We start from the raw sequence: 17,870 nt of genomic DNA, 5'->3' as shown, positions 1-17,870 counted from the left end.
CTCGACCATTCCGGATCACTCTCCTGGCTAGCGCTCAGTGCGCCTCCGCTAATCGATTTCACGCTTCCACGCGCTCCAGTGCACAGTGCGCCTCTACGTCAGCGGATAGAGTGATGACGCCATCAGAGCCTCGTCAGCACTGCGTCATCAGCGCGGCGTCATCAGGCACAGTAGCGACGCTGTCGGCGATAGGGCGGCGGTCGAGCGCCACGCGCGCCAATGGGAACACGGCAAATGTTGACGATCGGAGATGAAAGCATGAAAGTTGCTTTGGTAAAAGGAATGAGACAAACGTTGAACGATTTTTGTTGGCATTAGCCTGACCCGTACCTATGAAGCTTACTCTATATAATAAAACTAGGGGGAGAAATGGAACATCCAAGGTATGTTACTAAAGGTGTCAAATTCACTATACCTACACTATACCATTGTACTAGCGCGACAATGGAAACATTGGGTTTCGAGGCCTGTCATGACCAAACACTCAAACAATACCCTAAGGAATAAACACATCCTAAACCAAACAGCCCCTCCCTATCGTAGCCTCGACCACGCCCAATCAGGTTACCCAATGACCTATGCATCGCCTGGGGCGGTCTACCAGCCACCCCTCCCCTCTCCCCCCACTGCATCCCTGCACCGGAGACCGCGAACACTTCTTGTCTCGCCGTGTTGTGGCCGGAACAAGCGGCAAAAACGACCCGTGTGCGCCCCATTTGGCACCTCGCCCAGCGGTGCGGCGTCATTGGGACTGGTGACGTCACTGGTACGATTTATGACGTCACCGGTCCGGTGCAGAAGGGTTCAGCACGGCCGGCGATAAGATGGATGTTTGGTTGAGGGCTGAGGCAATAGCTTCGGCTGCAGCTCTGGCATTCCTGACGTGCTTTGCAGGTCGCAATGCAGAAGATAGTCATAAACCACCGTGTACTTTTACCACACAAATTACCATACAAGTACAATTCCTAATGGTATAAGAGAATGGATGGGAGCCATTAGAAAGAGCCAATCTCTAAAGAAAGGAACTCGTCGCCAAATCCGTTTCAAACCGTCTTATATCGGCACATCTGTCATGGCCAAATATTCATTCCTTCCCTTCCGCCCTCTTTCCTTCTTTCATCTAAGTCCTTCCTCGCCCCTCGTTCACCTGTCCCGCTCTTCCCTTTCCTCTCCCTCGCCCTCGCCTCGCCCTCGCCTTGGCCGGAACGAGGCCAGACCGTTGCACGAGGGTGACTGGCACCTCTACCGGCCGCTCGGCTTGGTTCTTTGTCGTGTCTGAGACTCCACAGTGCGATGTGACTGAGTCTGGACTCCAGTGGATCTACACAGAACTCAGGATTGTCCTGCGCAGTGATTGGTGAAATATAGCAATAGAATGCCGAACATTCATGATAAACACTAGCAGGAGGTGGGTGAAGTCAGTCTTCAGCTATCAAGTGGTGAACAGTGTGCAATGGGAAGAAAATAGAATGACTGGAAATTGTCTGTCAATGTCTGCGTCAGAACGCATTTCAGCCCTGTCTTCGATACACCTGCAAGCTAAGAGAAATCCCTATAAATCGCTACAATAGAAATCCCTACAATACCGGTGACTCGGGACGAGCGAAAGCAACATTCGCTGGCAAGCGTGCTTCGTAATGAAACATGTCACATCCTGTCCTATTACGAAACTCAAGTGACCATTGCTCGAAGAAGTACTGCAGGCGCAAAGTCCAACTCCCAGTGCGTCAGCAAACAAGATAAAGTTATCACCTCCAGCCAGCCGCATAACTATTAACTAAGAACACCCATCGTGGTTCAGAAGGTTCTCCAGGACCTACAGAAGCGAGCGAGCCGATGACGCAGGACGCAAAGATAACGACCAAAGGCCAGAAAGAGATAAATGACCATCAGTAGCCCAGATAAAACTCAGCTCAGCCATCCTGACTTCAGTGATAGTACAGCACCGTTGCACAACCAGCAGCTGGACGCCTAATCAGACCAATACCGCGCTCTTATCTATGTATGTATACTTCTGTGTGGCCGGAATCTCCGAGACAAATGTTGCGACATCGTCGCGGGCGGCAGGAGCATCAGCGGTGGCAGACGCGTACATATCCTGACAACCTCGGCGGCAGGACAGATTCCAGACTCGGCTGTCCTGGTCAGTCGGGAGACGCCGCCGCTTGGCTGATGGTGTAATGAAGGAGTAAGTGACACGGGGGTACGGTGCTGAGAGAAGCAGCGAGGGACAGGGATAGCATCCGTTAGTAGAGTATGAATAAGGTACTACGGTTTAACGCTTTGTCTAAACTTAACGTCTACATTCAACCGAATGAATAGGTTCCTTGTGCAATATAAACTCTTCCTTGTGCAATATAACCATGCGGGCAGATTAAAAGGTGGTCACGATTTTAAAATAACCAAAACCTAAAAAACAAAAACACCACCACGAAGGAAAAGTTCAAGCCTTCCTCCAACCAAGGCAGTATCGGTCGATTAGGCGAGGTTTGCCTCCTATATAACCTCTTCGCGTCTCCACCTATGGGAGATCCCACGCCTAGTGGAGTTCTCCTGAGGGAGGCCTCTCGTCTGCTGATTCTTCATCTTGAAGAGGTCTGCCGCCTCCGAGAGTCCTCCATCCGGTCCGCTAATGCGGACAGAGCCGGCGCAAAAAGGACATTTCCGGCGCAGCAGACGCCATGTCATCTGCACATCTGGCGCGCAACATTAGCCGCTTCTTTCTCCCCGCACGACATCGGACACCGCATAGTCGAGGTCGACAAGGGTACAGCATAGTCGAGCTCGACGTTAGACACTGCATAATCGAGGTTGACAAAAGCTGTCCGACGTCCGTCGCAACCCGCAATAGACGAAGGGAAAGGCTCGAGATAGGGCCAACGACGATGGAGAATAGATGTGATCACGAGCGGAGGTTGGCAAATTGTGCACGGCGAAGAGAGTTTGAATGCTGAGTTTGAGATCGTGAGTCTCCCGCAAGTCGTGAGTCGTGAGAGAGCGGTGACTCTCACGAGTCGAGGTTTGGGATTGGAGAGAACTATTGATGAGGGTAGATTTGATGCAAGTCAGTGTTGCACGAAAAGAAACGGAAGGAAGCAAGGCTCGGTTATTCTGATTGAAAAAGTTTCAGGAAACAATTACAACCCGAATGAAGACACTGTGCAGTTAATCTACCGATTGCATCAACAGAAAAATAAACAAATGCTTCAAAAGCTTCTCCAAAAGACTGCATGCAACAAAAACCAATATGTGAGCTCACGTTTGACGATCAAAGCCAAATTAGCACCAGTAGAAAAACAGTACGATGCAAATATCAGCAAACCAGCCGCTCGAGCTATTATCCATAAGCAAACGATTCCCTCGAGCTTGGCATTCACGCATAAACAATTTCTTCCGGCGAGGTTTCACGTGGAACCTATTCTTGCATGCGGGTTTCCACGCACAAACCATTCTCGAGAGCGGGTATCCACGCACAAACCATTCTTGAGAGCGGGTATCCACGTACCGATGAAACTCACCTTCAGGTTTATTCGATCGGTGCCCTCAGCTGAGATCAACCAAGTTCATCATCCTCGATCCTCTTCAACCACAAAGTCCAGAAATCCAACTTCCAACTCCACTAACTCACTCAGTGAGGTTCACAACTCCAAACTCAGCCCACTCGATCACCAGTCCACGATCACCTCTCTCTCGCACCGTCTCTCTCTCCACGCTCCCTCCCTCTGTCCACATGGGGCTCGCCGACCCAGCGGACTGGCGAGCGCGCCGCGCTAGACCTCAGCCGCCCCGCTGCCCGTCGTGACGTCATAGTGACGTCACGCCAGAGGGGCGGCAGGTGGCGTTCGGGCTCGGCGTTCGGGGTTCGCTGGGGGCGGAGCCAAGGGGCCAGGTGGCAGCCAGCCGGCGTCCCCGTGGATCATGTGAAGGCGACCCGGCTGGCGGTGCCCGACCCGGCGTGACAGACGCGATCGACGCTGGCGAAACGGAGCGAGAGAAACACGGGAGAGACTGAGAGATGAGGGACACGGCGAGACACCATGAGACACGGCGAGACGATACTGCAATGGGGAGAGGGTGCAAAAGGCATGGGGAGACAATGGGAAACGCGGCGAGACACTGGGAGACACTGCGAGACATAGCGAGACGATACTATACTAGGGGGACGGAGCGAGAGACACTTGGAGACCTAGCGAGACATAGCGAGACACGGAGAGACAATACTGCACCAGAAAAACGGAGCAGAGACGCGGACACAGAAGACCCGAGGATAGCTAAGCCAGACCCGAAACACGAAGCGCTCAGGAGACAAGTCCCAACACACGACAAACCAAGGTGGCAGTAGACATTGAGAACGAGCGAGAGGAGACTTCAACAAAGCATGGAGCCGCAACCGATGAGCGAAATGCCAACGAAACACCATACAAAGTTGATGGAAAATGGGCGGCATAAAACAGTCATCCGCTTCCATACTTCGATAGGAGCGAAGATATTTTTACTATTTAAGTCCTGTAGACGTGATACGTTTAGGAATTCCTATAGGGTGCCCGAACGTCAGGAAATGAAGATCTCAGGGGCGTTTGAGGTGTTTATCATTCCTAAAATAGAGATCTCAGAGAACTAACCATGGAAGGTAGCTCAACTTAACTGACCAGTATAACGCCTTATGGGGCGACTAACGGAGCGAGCGAGAGGGTGGGCCTTGCACGTGCGAAATTGCGAGGGGGTACCTCCAACTGACTTGTGCACGGCACCCTACTAACCGGTCTCTAGCGATGTGCCAAATTTGGGCACAATCGGCCCAGCCGTTCTCGAGATCTGGAAGCGGCACCCTGCACGTGCGCACGTGCAAAATGGGTCCCAACTGACTTGTGCACGGCACCCTACTAACCGGTCCCAAACTGTGTACCAAATTTGAGCGCAATCGGTCGAGCCGTTCTCGAGATCTGGAAACGACCCCTGCACGTGCGCACGTGCAGCAGCACCCCAACTCTGGCACATGGATATGCAGTGCCTAGTGGGTGCCTACCTACATGCCAACTTTGAGCGCAATCGGCCAAGTAGTTACCGAGATATTGCAACAATTGCAAAACTGACACCTCTTCGTTTTGCACGTGGCACGTGCATAAGGGGTCACCCACATGCATCGGGAATAGTCCAATACTTGGTAGAAGGAATGAAGCTACCCTACAAAAATTACCGCATGTAAATCGGTCAAGTGGTTGCTGAGATATAAGCCTCGCAAAAGCGTCCGCACGGCCGGCCGGCCGGCCGGCCGGCCGCTCATACTCAGAAATTTCCGTTAATCTAAGGAAAGACTCCGCTCGCTTCGCTCGCTCCGTAATAAAACCCAACTTAGAACAGCTACCAATAACCTACAAAGCTGAGGACCGCACGATCCGTTAACTCTCATCTCCTCTCCGTACCAAACTCCCTCCATCACTGACCTACCACTGGTTGGCACGGTGCCAGACCACGGTACCGAATAAAAAGACCCGGGCGTGACGCGCCTGCATCTGATGCCGCCATCACGAGCTCCATGCAGCTGGTGGCTGCCGTGCTGAGATGCCGTTACAGCCTCCGATGGCTCCCAGATCAGCGACTAGTTGGTCAAGGTGTTGGATAACTGTCACTCTTTTTCGTGAGACAATGTTGCGTCATGTTGGGGTTTGTTATGTGGGCCACCCGAGGGCAACTTCTCCAAAAGAATTCGACAGCTCAGTCACGCAAGGAAATGCCACCTGGCACGTGCCAAGAAATAAAGTACCGACTTCAAGTGGCACGAAACACGAAGTCACGATTGCTAGCTCACACTCCTGCTGCGCTGAAATCGGTCGTAAACTACGGATGCTCTCTCTTGCAAGACATCCAGTATCATCACCCTCCAACGGTAAATGAACGCATGCCACAGCATCCAGTCAGCGGTCATTCAATTTTCACAATCGGTGTGGTTGGGTCGTGACATCCATTCTTTTGCCCTGAGGTCGCCACGGCGTCAGCAGAAGAGTCTTGTATTCTATCGCGGATGGTGTCTGCAGCCAGACCTCGTCTTTGTCCTTGTATGGTAGTGTCAGCAATTCTGAACGGAAGGAGAGGAGAGAAGGAGAGGAGAGGAGAGGAGAGGAGAGGAGAGGAGAGGAGAGGAGAGGGGTGGAGTGGGAAGGCGAGCAGCGGGGAGGGAAGCAGTGAAAATCGAGGCAAAGATGCAAGAGAAATGAGGTGAGAGAATTGAGATGAAAAAACGGTAACACATACGAATAAAATGACGGGAAAAATAAAAAGTACCTATCTACCACTAAACATCAATATTCGATCAACAATCACAGTCAGACCCATAATGCATGCAAGTGTACGAATCGAATGTGCTTCATTTTACGGACAACGTGAGAAGTTCACCCAAAGCGAGTCCGTATTCCACCGCGACGACCCACTTGCCCACCTCATGTCCTGCGACACTTTCCGGTGGCCACTAATGACCCTAATGACACCCTGCATCCGCTACGCATCCAAAAACAAAGGGAAATCGATAAAGAAGTGAAAGTGCTGCGATCACCAGTGGGTGATGCTGCAGTTTGCGAGCAGGTCGACCGCTCGACTGGACTGGACCTCAGGTCACGGACCGGTGCGCTAATGAACCTTTTTATATCCACCAGCTGGATAGCGAGAGGCCGTGTGTGGTGCCGGAGTGGTCAGTGCAAGAGGCGGAGCGCAAGAGGTGCAGCGAAGGATAGGATGGGAGGTGTGAAAATGAGAGGACGTTTGGAATAAAGTGCAGGACTTAAGGATGAGCTATGAGATAAGCGAGCTGCTGTAGAACAGAGGAGGAACAAGACCAAGACAGGCGAGAAATGTTGAACGGAGAGTCCATAAGCGTAACTTTATATCTCTTTGTGGGTGCTCAAGCACCCCCAATCCTGAGCTCAGCACCCCCTGCCTTCTTAAAGCACCCCCAGCCTCCTCAAAACATTCCCAGCTGACTCAAGGCCCTCGATAATCAGAATGTCCATCTCCTAGTAGGTACTGTAATGAGCCCAGTGAATCATGCAAATACTATACTTACTCAATTCAGTGACTAAGAGAACATACATTGAATAAATCACCACAAATTAAGATGCATGATATTTGTGTTAGCATTACATATGATATTATCAGGGGCCCGGGAACGATTTTCAAGTTGGGGGGGGGGGGGTGGCGAGCCTAAAATACCTGACATGATGCAAATGAAACAGTGGCATAGCTAGGGGTCTAAGGGGACACGTACCCCCTCCCCCCCCATCGGGTTCAAAGGGACCCTCGGGTCCGAGAGGCCCTGCGGCGCCATTTGACCGCTGAGGGTTAACGATGGCCATATTTCTACTCAGAAGGGCCCCGTGGGGCTCGTTAGAGCACCTCATGGGCCCTAAATAGCCACACTAAGGTCTCCAGAAGGGCCCCACGCCGACTTCTGAGGGCCTCTTGTGGCTTTTAAGGACACCTCGGTTGTCTCCAAAGTCCAAAGGCCGGTTACTGGCCTCTGAGAGGTCTTACCGGCCTATGAGGGGACAGTTCTAGGGGCATTTCCCACCTGTGATGGTCCCACACTTATTTTTCTGAGGGCCCCATAACGGCAACTATGGGGCCCTCGTCGGTGCCTATGAGGGCCCACACCGGTGTCTCTGAGGGTTTCACACCCCCAACTCCGAGTGCCTACACCAGTGCCTATTAAAGCCCTATATCGGCGGCTCTGAGGACCCACCCGACACCTGCGCATCTAAAGGCCACCCACTGATGACCTGAGGGCCCCACAACGGTGACCCTGAGGGCCCACCGGCGTCTGACAGTACCATGCCGGTCTCTTAGGAGTTAGGACCCCGCAGGACTTCTTCTGCCGGCCTAAGCCTTAGGCCCTAAGGACCTCTTGCCGGTCACTGAGACCCCCTGCCGGCTTGTAGAGAGTTCGCGTCAGCAGCTCTAAAGGTCCCACACCCGTCTGTAACGGCTCTACACCAGCGTCTATGAGGGCCCGGCGCAACGCCTGTAAGGACCCTCATCGGCGCCTCTGAGAGAATCACACTAGCACCTCTGATCGCCCACACCGGCACCTGCATGGCGGCCCCACACCGGTGCCACCCTTACCGGCGGCTCTGAGGGCCCTACGCCGGTGATTCTGAGGGTGCCACCGATAACTGAAGGCACCACACAAGCCCTTAGTGTAGCTGAGCTTTAATCCCATACCGGCCCTCCGAGGGCGCCATGTCAGTGCACTCATTGCCCCACACCCCTCCCTCACACCCGGAGCGGGTAAACTGTGTTATACCTATAGCAACGATTTTACCACCGTTGTACGTTATGTATTTCTCAAAGTTGACTCAAAATGGTCCAGTACAAAATCTGGCCTGCCAAACTTATGGCCAAGGTCAGGCCCAAACACGTTTTGGGCAATCAGTCTCAGTCCATGACTCCATTCTTCAGCAACTACGGTGCAAGGCCGATAGTGTAGAAACTTGCAATTTGTACCCTTGACCTGACCTTGACCTTCACCTCAAACTTTAAATTAGGTACATGTTTTTAGTTATTCGTGATGAGATCTTTCGATTGGCGTTTGAATTTTCCAAATCGGACCATTAGTTCGGGAGATAACAGGGGGTAAAATTTATCCCCCAGCCCCGCGCGTTCGGCTGGAGACCCCAGCCCCGCGCGGGCTAATGCATTGGGTGAGCCAAAATTGTTTTACAGTGGCGCTATTAAAACAAGCTCTCGAACCGATTTAACATCATTTCTTGCATGATGCCTGATGGCTACAGTAAAAAAGAACAGCTAAAAAAAACTAGAAAAACTCTGGCATGCCTTTCTGAAAGCTATTGAGCACCCCCAATGATTTTTGGAAAACTACACCCATGACGGAGACGGACAAGCAACATCGAACGGCCAGAAAAAATATCCATTTCAAAAGGCTCCTAGGGCTGCGACTGCGAGTGTTACATAGCTAAATAAACAACAACAATAAACAAAAGTAAAACGTTCCAAAGTGACCGCGCTTTCCGCCTGACTGAGAGAACGATTTCTGGGCCGTTAGATGCAACATGCAACATCGACCGATGGTCGTGCCCAGCATTACATCTCAGTGCAGCATGCAGAAGCCCGCCAGTGAGTGTTACTTTCTCTTGTATCGGTCCGACCGGCTGCGTCATACACGGAGTGACCTCAAACACTGACCTGGTTGAGTCGCTGCCAAATTCCTACCATGGCACAACAACACTCGAAAGTGTTTCATATAGCAGTATGGATTGTCTATTGGGGCCTTAGGGCATACCTATTGACTGGTTTAGCTATCTTTTCTGCGTCCATAGAGGAAAATTGTACATGTCATGGGTAAATGTCTTCAATATTGCGGGAAAAATTAGCCAAAGCACAACTGCAGGTCACGGCAGCATTGCCATCACTTAGCAGACAGCATAGCCAGCCTTACACACCGATTGTCTCAATGCATCTACCTGCAGTATAAGATGCAGCTACAAGCATTGTTTTCCACCACACATTCATCTCCTTACAACGACGCGGAAGCACACACCTCACTCCTGAATTCCGCTCACATTTACCCCCGGAATACTTGAACACCCGGACATCAGATGTACACCAACTTCTGGCCCCGTTTCGACGTCAGACAGTCGCGGACCCCATACAGGATGCAGCATCAAATGCGTCACACAGAGAGCGCCGCTCACTGCGGCATGGCTCGCCCGTGACCCACATCCGAGGAATCCGGCACACTGCAGGCGAAAGCGCAATTGAAATACAGATGCCGGCACGATGATGCAACGATTGCAATTGGCGCCTGGCCAAGCGACAGTTGGGCACCGTTGAGCGGGAGAGGGAAGGTGGGGGATGGGAGAGATGATGAAGAAGGAGAAGGAGAAGACGAAGAGAGGATGAGATGAAGAAGAAGTAGACGAAGAAGAAGACGAAGAGAGAATGACATAAAGTCGAAGAAGATGTCACCGGTGCTAGACTTGCGAGTGAAGGGGCGAAGGAGATGACGTCGATGTTCGAGATACGATTGGAGGAAACGAAACCAGTGCCACACGGGCAGCTTGACAGAGCGTACTTAACGGAGGTTCAATTAACCCGCGCCCCACTGGGGTCTGTGTATAACACGCCCTACTGGGGGGGGGGGGGGGCTATTCATAGCCCCCCCTCCTAACTCCGAAACTACTGGGCCGATCGTCAAAATTCAAAGGGCGTCTGATAGCCCCGGAAAAACTGTCGAGCGAAACCTAATTTCATTGACCTCGAGGTCACCGATGACGTCACAGGTCAGGTCAAAGTAAAAATTATTAGCACTTTGGCTTGTTCACATTTTGGGCTCTGGCCGCCGTCTTACAAGTCAGATCAGGCTCATTTTTGGTTTCCACACTCGTGAACAGATGCTCTAGATACCTTGCGGGTACCAAACTTGTACTTTGATTTTCAGGTCAGGGTCAGGTCATCACAGGTCACGAAAATATTATATCATGCGTCGGTCACGTGACACATGTTTTATGGTCCATTTAGGCCATAGATTTCGAATTTGATGTCGTCTATGTCATTCGAGGTCATTTTGAGTCGAATTTAGCTTAGGTCAGGTCACTTTCAGGTCAAAAAAGGTCAAATTTTGAAGTTGAAATTTTTCAACAAAAAAGGTGTCAATTGGATGCAGTTTGAGCTCAGGAACACGATGGTGCCATTTATATTGGTGTACGATGCCAAATGCGTACTGAAAAATTGATTTGAAAAATTAATAATTGTGAATTTTTTGCAATAATGCGTATAACTTGGCCATTTTTGAAGATATTTAGCTAAAACTTGCTAGAGTTAGTCATAATCATGCGTTCTGTCACATATATTCCGGTTTTTACGAAAAGTCAAAAACTTTTTGAAAAAAATATAAAAATATAAATTTTGAATATTATTAAATAAAATTTTCAAAATTTTCAAAATTTTGAAAATCCGAGATAGCAGTTTGATAGCGCGGTCAATTCTGAGTTCTTTCATGCAAAGAAATTGGATCTAGCTTAAAAACTGAGCTCTTGGGAGCGATTGCCGTGGTTCAATGTTTTGCGTCGAAATCGGACGAACATGACGTCACTCTGACGTCATTTCCGGCCGACCTATGGTAGGTACGAAGTTCAAATTTTGACACAAGGTGTCAAATTGATGCAGCCGAAGGTACTGAAAGTTTGGCGTCGATCCGTCAAGCGGTTTGGAAGTTATTGCAGAAAAACGGGAGGGGGGGCTATAAATAGCCCCCCCCCCCAGTGGGGCGCGGGTTAAAAATGACATAAAACTTACCAATATGCATGCATGTTCACCGACGTAATCCCGGAAACAAAGCAATTGCCAGTTAGGTATTATCATGACGTAAGTCCTGGGTCACGTCTTCATTTGCTTTCTAGCTATATCAGACCAAACAAAAAGTTTAAACATGTGTGGGAAGCGCTACCATATTTAGATCCAATTCATTTGCACCAATTAGCTAGGGTTATGGCCTCTATCAACGACAGAACAAGGGAAGGTGCGCCCATCTGCACTAAAATGTGGCACAATGTTATGGGCGCCGTCTCGCTTTCACTGTAAGTGTCCGTGCTTCTTCAGAATGCCCTCCTGACGGTATGGATTTCATTACTGGTGGTTCTACCTGCTAGGATGAACTATGAACGGGTTCCTACCATCATCACCAAGGTCGGATTCGGCGTACATGACCTTTCTGTTCTCGGCAGCCAATCAACGGGCGAGTTCATTGCTCACAAGCGAGCGCTAGCAGGAAGGTGAACAGGCCGTAACCGTCACGTGGACACGATGTGACACGCCCAAATTATTTATAGTATGCCTCCCAGAAGCCTTACTGAAGACAGATTGTGACAGAAATCGGGGCCAATTCGTGGCGGTGGCGAAGAAATGGCGTCTTTCCGCGAAATTCTATCGCGCAGTTGGCTAGCGGTCAAAGCCGATTCGATCATACACTGGGTGGTTATTACATTGCAACAGCGAAAACTAGAAGGCGTGCATACGAGCGCTTCGTCGAACTGTTTCCATGTTACACTGTAAACATGTCATAGCAGCGCATTGTTTGTCCATGGGCGGCAGCAATTATCCACAGTACAAGGAGGGAAAATTACAGATGTATGAAATAACTGTCAGACTTGGCGTACTAAAACGGCCCACGTACGGCCGGCTTCCCGCACATGCCAAGCACGAGTTATGTAATATGTTCCAATGATGAGATTAGCGAAGGTGCTATGGGTTAGCAGAAACGGCTGGCGGTAGTCCCTACACCTCTCCCGTCCCCCTCCCCACCGCTCCTCGCCCACAACAATATAGCCAACACACCAACGCACTTCACTATGCTGTCTAGTCTCATGCTGATGTTATATCGTGAATGAACAGAATCGAAAAGAGCACGAAAAATGTTGAACTTTTATTCCTGGCGCCGTCATGCTGAAACGCGAAATTAGGAATAGATTCTGCCACAAAAAGACAAAATAATGTGATGCGAATATCAGTTACGCGTCTAATTTTAGTCATTGTATCGTGCTCATCAAGCGCTATTTAAATGACTTTTCCCGCCTCCACAATGTTGAAGAAAATCCTTTGAAATCGGAGGCGCCAGATGATAAATAAGGTCATGCAATGCTGAAGCAATGTTGAATATTTATGCACTAGTGCATAAATATTATTTAAACGACTTTGGGTTTATTGACCCCTGGTACCTATAGATTCAGATATGGCCTTATCATAGCTGTATATTGTATAGGTAATGATATTGTTTTATATCACCTTTATAGACCACTGACTTAAATGGATATTGGATGTCTTTGCTGATAGGTATCGCAAGAAAATTCGTGCACATCGATCAATAGAAAGTTTTTTTTTTTTAACATATTGACGAATTGACCAGTTCTGCCGGTGATGGCATTTAAACAGCCCTACCAATTGCGTATTTTAGCAGGCACGCTCCAAAACTCTGATAATATTTTGTACCGTGCCTTATGCTCCCTGTTATGAGGAAGTGGGTGACAAATGCATCCGCAAACCATATATCTTCTCAAATAAATTAAGGACAGCTGCTTCGTTTAGAGCAAAATGCCGACCAAGGAACAATGGACACTGGACAGTGTCCTACAACAGTCGGGTGACACGAATATAATCATTGACTATTAAATTATCACCATATCCGAGTCCTATCCGAGTCCTCTGTGATAAGTCAAGTATTTGACCGTGTTTGTATTCGTACTTGACACAAGGAGCACACAGAAATGGATGGTTATATGCTGATGGAATTGCGGCTCCTATTCAGCACATGTGTATAAATGTCCCCCCACCCATAACCCCGGTTTCCCACATTTTCCCCAAGTGTGAGGGGAAGGAAGAGGATGGAAAATTGTATGGTTTTCGTCTTACATTATAAGTTCTTTGTTTTTTTCATTTACTAACAATGTTATTCTTCCTTTTGTACCGATCCGCTGCACCTGCACAACTATTTTTCAAAGATAGTAAGACTTTATTGACTTATCGGCGGGAAAAATCATTTAAATATCTTTTATGCGACCTTTCCTCGTTGAAATGTATGTTATGTCACGCTCGACTTGTTTAAGCACTCGTTTATAAATGAACTCGTTTCACTCGTTCATTTATAAACTCGTGCTTAAACAAGTCGAGCGAGACATAAAATACATTTAAACGAGGTGAAGGTCGCATAAAGTACTATTGTTCTACATAATAATAACCCTTCACTATTGTTTTTGGCAGTCATAATTCATTTGATAGCAAAATTGTCACCAAACATGCCAAAACACCACCTTCCGTGCTTTTAGTAAACGCTAATGACCACCTCCCACGAAGTGTTCCACGCGTAAACCTGTTCGGAAACGTTTCACCCACCTTATCCACCCTCCCCCACATCGCTCAAACCGGGCTCCCAATGTCAACCCCTTCGTCAGGCGCGTCTGGGGCAGCGTCAGACGCAGCAGGACGCCAGAGCGCGACTTCGGTAATCCTTTGATTACAGTACCACCTGGGTCACACCCGGGGTCGACTCGAGTCACCAGGGGTTGACTCGAGTCGCCCAACACCGGACAGGGGATTAGCGAGGCCGCGCGAAGGCGCCTGGGTCTCAGGGCGGCGCCGTTTTAGAAGGGTAATCAATCATGAGTAGGCGGGACCGGGATGGAGGGGTTGATGGCTCCGTGTCCCTCTTCCACGTCTGGTAGTCGGCAAAATGTGATATAAACAGCACAGCGAGTGATGTCGGGACTTTGGTCTTGCCGACAGGAAAAGAGCGAAAATGAGGAACGGTCGTTTTGATGATGAATTAGGGATTAAGAAGGTCCAACAAGCTACGGACATTCAGGGTAATTAATGATCGCTAAGTTCATATCTATCAGGTAAGGAGCTGTCTCGAGTGATACGACCCGCTTAATTAACTATCCCAATGAACAACTTTAAGTTATCAGTTATCCAATACCTCAACGGATTTGAAAGCAATCAGAACACTCATTCTATTAATCCCGTACTACCATTTGACCGAATTTCACCAATATTGGCTACCAGACCATGCGTCCTGCGACCAACAAGCTTCCGAAATACTGGCAACCTCCGCAGCTCACAACATTGAGTTTCCGTTTCACAGTCTCCGTCTCACTCCGAAAGTCCTGAATCCTCAATGGCAGTGTCCAGGAGTCCGACAGGCAGGGCAGGGGAAGGACCACCCTGATCGCATTCGCCGCGCATCAGATTACCGCGACAAGATAGGGGAAGTGACGACAGGCGACAGGCGACGGCGGGCGGCGGGCGGCGGTGGCAGTCAGGGCAAAGCGGCGGTGGCAGTCAGGGCAAAGCGGTGTGGCGGGCGGCGGGGCAAGGCGGGGAGGGGCTGTGGAAAGGCGGGCGGGGGGGGGGAAGGTGGCGGCAGGCGTCAGCAGTGATGGCAATGGGATGATGGGGGCGGCGGGGGCGGGGAGCTAGCTATACCCTGGCGGCGGCGGTCGCGGGCGGCAGTCGGGCGACTGGGCGGCAGGCGGGGGCGGTTGAAGAGACAGGTATGCAAAAGTAGGGGGCGGGAATAGCAAGGGCGTTCATGGTAGTGCCAGGCGGCGGGTGGCAGCACAATGAGGAAGCCGCTTAGATTGGTAAGGGCTGGATAAGCAGTGTCCGGATGAAATAGTTGGAATAGTTGGTGGTAGTGGAAGCTGGAAGAGACGGCGGCGGAATGCGGGGGCTGGGTGAAGGTCACAGTAGTGAGCATTATGAAGATGAAGATAGCACAGAGGAGGGACCCGCGCTGTGGCGCTGACGAAGGCGACATTTGAGTTGTAACTCTGAGAAATTCTGAGATGTCAATAATTCATACCAAGCCGACTCAGAGCAGCAATAGCGGAGAGCAGTTAAGGTGACTTTTCAAGACAACAGAATCCAGAGCGCACTGTCATTGAAGAATACATCACCAGCAACATTCTCAATGAACTCTAATCCAACAAACAAGACGGCAAAGAATGGACGACATAGTTAGCTGACAGAACACGAACACGAAACGACACACAGACAGACAAGACTGGCTCACGCCGACTGACGGCAGGTCACGGTACCTTTCGGCACTCACGAACACCTCAGAGAGTGACAGCAATCGCCGCGTCGTGACCCGGCCTGGCGACACCGCTTGTGTCGTGTCGTGAGAGACACGACAGGTCAAGGTGGGTCACGAGAGGTCAAAGAAGGTCACGACCGTGCAATGTACCGCCACACCCAGCTGGTGAGCGATATTCGTCTGATTCTCAACTCAGTCTTTACAAGACAGATATGATAAGTGAACTTTGTCATCACTGTTACAAATAACAATTTCTTCGGGGTAAAAAGGAGGCCTGATAATTCAATACACAAAATACGTCGTTTTATGAAACAAAATAAACACTCTTTGCCCACCATACATCCCCAAGTCAACAGGTGTGATTCATCCTACATCATCGGCGCAGCTCCTGTCTCTGTTTTTCCTCGCTTCTCGCCACACCCGTCTCATGCAAACACCAGCCGTCCTGCCTCAACTCGCACCATACGGCGCCGAGTTCTCATGGCCAAGGCCAAAAGGGGTGCGTCACTCGCAGCCGGGAGCTACCCCTGCGCTGAATCCGCGCACGCACATGCGCCTGGCCGCCACCGGCGTATCCATGGCAACGGTGCCATCGAGGGCATTCACAAACAGCTGCCAGCTTCAAGTTCGCGGCCGAAAATAGCCCGTCAGGCGTCAGTGTCGACCACAGGCGCCGGTAAGGGGTTGTCGCACAGACCAAAATGGCCGGCGTTGCGCCGACGCTTCTGCGAACGCCGAGTGCGGTCGGTGCGCAGCGTAGGCGGCCAAGAGGGTCAAGAGCCAAGAGGGTGCCAAGCTGGAGTCGGATTTATGTGTGTGAAGTTTTTCTTGGACACATTACTGTTTTTAAGCTGTTTCCAGAGGTAGTGTGGTGGTTGCGTATTCAGACGACGTAATATAAAACTCAAAATCCAGCATAACCTTTTTGAGAGTAACTAGCCAGAATTAAAAGCATTTGATATACTGACTCAAAAACCACTAACTAAAACAATCCAACAGCATTCTAGCCACGACTCCGTCTGAATTCAGGAACTCTCGACGTTGCTCCAGAACCACGTCCATTCAGCAAAACGCCCCTCGCGCATGCTACACAAGCTGACGCTGCAGCGGTGTCTTATTTCAGCCGTCGGCTCGCGGCGGCAGACGGGTGATTTAGATGTGAGGCTGCCGCCAAACGGCTGAATAACGTGGTGTGACGGTCCCAGATCAGGCTCAGCACCTGGTACCAAACGGGGTCAGTTCGGGGGCCGAAAAGAAATTAAGGTTAGCTGGGGCGGGAAGACAAAATGAGGTGGAGACTTTCAGGAACCTATGGGGATTAATTTGGACGAATATGGAGCATTGGTATAGGCGATAAATATTCAAAAGGTCCCCGGTTTAGTAAAAGAAGACTCGGGAAGTAACACCAGCGCGAGATGAAGCATGACAACATGGGTTAAGTCAAGAGAACAGCTTTGCAAAGCTGGAAGCAATGTTCGTCAAATATGGGTTCAATTTGTAGTTTCATACTACGTACCAGCTCCCTTATTTGGTTTTCGTTGGCTTTCCCCAGGAGAGACCAACAATTACGAACAATACACATGGCTTCAAATCATGAATCGGCAAGTCTGCTTCTATCTTTACCCCGTTTCTGTGACCCAAACAGCAGCACACGATTTCGCTCGTGTGGGTAGCGTCACGGCTGCATGTTTACAATTCCAGACGGGCACCGCCGGTTCTGCAGAGCGACTTCTGAACGAGACACGCCGCTACCGCGCCTGGAATTACCGAGCAGAGGTCGGGCTTCTGAAAACTGCCAGCTGTTTGTCACCAGAGACCGCCGTGGTGGAGATGTGGGACCGAGGAGGGCACGTGACTTTGAGGAGTGTTGGTGGGTCAGGAATGCTGGATGCGCTGGCAGCCTTGAAGTGTGGCTTGAAAGTGGGAAGTGCGTCTTGGAAGAGTGTGATGTTGAGTGCAAAAGTATTGACCGTAGTGACAGATGTCGATTGTCAGTTCGAACTTCGAGTGAATAAATAGTTTTGTTTCTTCTCCTGTTCTGCGATACCTTCGTGCGTGACGCAAAGAACATGCAATGCAATTGCCGACTTTCTAAAATACCGACGTATATAACGAGGTATATGACGAGAAGGGTCATGGAAATATAGAAGCACGTTAGAATGTGTCACACCAGTCACTTTCCAGAAAATTCAGAGGTTGTCTCTTCTGTGTCTCCTCTGTCCTCTGTGCCTAACTTTGTTCCAAAGTTGGGACACGCGGCACGCCACAACAACTG

The 17,870-nt window shown here is 50.1% G+C and overlaps 1 protein-coding gene across 4 annotated transcripts in view; it reads right to left on the bottom strand.

Annotated features, from left to right (window-relative positions):
- Nucleotides 1-17,870, bottom strand: part of LOC122366037 — a 101,911-nt gene that overhangs the window by 52,173 nt on the left and 31,868 nt on the right. Inside the window, exon 1 of one of the 4 annotated variants that reach the window (XM_043337794.1) lies at nt 3,519-3,755. The exons of 2 other annotated variants lie outside the window; for them this stretch is intronic. The gene's annotated coding sequence lies outside the window, so the exon portion shown is untranslated. Of the gene's footprint in view, nt 1-3,518; nt 3,756-17,870 lie in introns of those variants that run through there. One more of the 4 variants, XM_043337796.1, reaches the window with a different exon arrangement.

Source organism: Amphibalanus amphitrite, unplaced genomic scaffold, assembly GCF_019059575.1.
Source record: "Amphibalanus amphitrite isolate SeventyFive unplaced genomic scaffold, NRLGWU_Aamphi_draft 000780F_arrow, whole genome shotgun sequence".
Classification (NCBI taxonomy): Eukaryota; Metazoa; Arthropoda; class Thecostraca; order Balanomorpha; family Balanidae; genus Amphibalanus; species Amphibalanus amphitrite.
The sequence above is the reverse complement of the archived record's forward strand: the minus strand, read 5'-3'. Positions and strand labels throughout refer to the sequence as shown.